Raw genomic sequence first — 2,234 nt, 5'->3', positions numbered from 1 at the left:
TAAGATGGCTACACCTCAGTTTATAAATCCCTCACAACACTCCAGCATTTGCTCACAAGAATTAAGACACCCATGAAATTTTGCTATCCATACCAGATGTGTGTCAAAGGGGGACTGAGAAAGTTCTCAGGTGCTGAGGTTATTACACCAAAACCTCCAAAGGATGACCTGGTACATAAGGAGGAGACTTATCTAATAAGATTATCAAGTGACAAGCCTGCCCCTGAGAAGACGATCTCTGAGAAGAAATGTTGCATGTCTCTAGTCCTGTTATTTCCTTATATCAACATTCCTTTTTAGTTATATTGTAGTTGCTAAAAAAAAAAACAACAAAACAATTATGACAAACAAGATCACAGGATGGTTCATTATAAACCAATATGCAGCAGCTATACTACCCCAGAATGACACACCAAAGCTTACGTAAGGATAACACGGGCAATGAGAAACCACAAGACAAAGGCAGACCTGAGTGTGTGCAATTCCGACAAATCATACTTTTCTCACCCAGCCCTGAGCTCGCACCAAGCCTGCTGCTAGAGATGCAGACGCACACATCCCTTGCCTGCCACGGGCCCCAACATTTGACTGCACAAAACAGACCTAGATCCCGGAAGACAAATAATTCACCTGCCAAATTTGTGTTTAATTCAGATATACAAAAATGTAGACAAGCTTCTGGTACAATCATTGGGAGCGTTTTAGGGTAAGGTATTTATTAAATGTGAAATCACAGCTTTTTCCTTGCTGACAGTACAATTCACAGGTAAACAGATAGCAGACACTATCTAATTTTCAAAACAGGTGCCCAATTTCGCAATGACATCTCATTTGAGGGCTGCCAGAAATCCAAGGTCTAATTAATTTGCAAGCGTACACACGTTACCCAGTTGGAGAGCACCTTCCTTAATGGTTACCTACATCTACTATAACCCATCTCATGCCAGCAGATATACAACTATGAATTTCTTCTTTGTCGAGTGTTTCTTTAACACTGAACTTGTTGATCATCTGTGTCTTCACCTTGCTATGACAAGGAGAACGCAGTCACCGACTGCCCTCTAGAACACCACGGGCTGAGCTCTGAGCAGCTTCTATCCCCAGCTCCTTTGTACACCGTCTTAGAGAAAATCCACAAGTAGTTTGGTAAGCTCTGTCCTGTGATTTCCACTGGTGAGTGGTTCTATTTGTCCAAGTCAGGCCCTCCACACTTTCTGTGTACAATAAAAATCCACACATGATCAGTTAAATTGCAGCCATTACAAGCAGCTGTATTCAGATCACAACACTCGAGTTTCTGCCTGCATGTTCAGTACAATGCAGTCTTCACTACTCTAAAATGCCACTAGGGCATATAAAAATATTCTTGTTAGACAATGGAAGTGGGCCTCCCTCATTAATAAAACATATGAGCATGTGAGGAAACTAAAGGAAATCAGATACATCACTTGTTTCTCCTAATCAGCTCTCAGAGGAAGGTCTTGAAAAATATTTACGCTGAGTTTAACAGAGACCACAGGCAGCCCACCAGCACTGTAATGGAAAAGCTGCTGAAGCTACTCATTATGTGAGACCAAGAAACAGATTATTCACCTCGGTTTCAGCACTGTAACGCATTTTTTTTAACCTAAGTATCCTAATTCCGCACATACGTTTTCACAGACTATGAAAATACAAGCTAAAGCAGACTAATACGCTGAGTTTTTGAATAAAACAAAGCAATCTGCTGGTGACAAACAGCCCTATATAGTTATTCATAACTGAAACCTAACCATGTGCGCACTCCTCCCCATGCTGTGCCCATCCTATTTTGTTACTGATCACAATTTAATAAGATTCAAACATAAGATTTTGAGCATGAAGGCAAACAGTTTCTCCTGCTTCACAGGTTTGTTTCTCAAGCTTTAATCCATACCTTTGTTTCATCTTAAGTCTGGCTGCTACAATCCTTTGTACGCAGGTCATACAGTTACCGCCCTTCAGCCGCAGGCACTTGGCAGAGATTTCTTTTTTGGTCAAGGAGTCTTTCCACTAGCTCTACCTCAAGAGCTTCGCTGACTAACAGTGCACAGGCAGAACCAAGACCCCATACACTGTTTGCAAAGTGATTAGCTACATCGCAAAATACTCTGAACATTCACTCAGGAACTTCAGATTTTTTTTTCTATATTGCACCCATAACCAGTCGAGACAGACTGTGCAACAGACAAAAGCAGACACTGAGCTTCCCATTT

The sequence above is a fragment of the Athene cunicularia genome (genome assembly GCF_003259725.1).
Source record: "Athene cunicularia isolate RWA chromosome 23 unlocalized genomic scaffold, athCun1 chr23_part1, whole genome shotgun sequence".
In the NCBI taxonomy this organism is placed as follows: domain Eukaryota; kingdom Metazoa; phylum Chordata; class Aves; order Strigiformes; family Strigidae; genus Athene; species Athene cunicularia.
The sequence above is the reverse complement of the archived record's forward strand: the minus strand, read 5'-3'. Positions refer to the sequence as shown.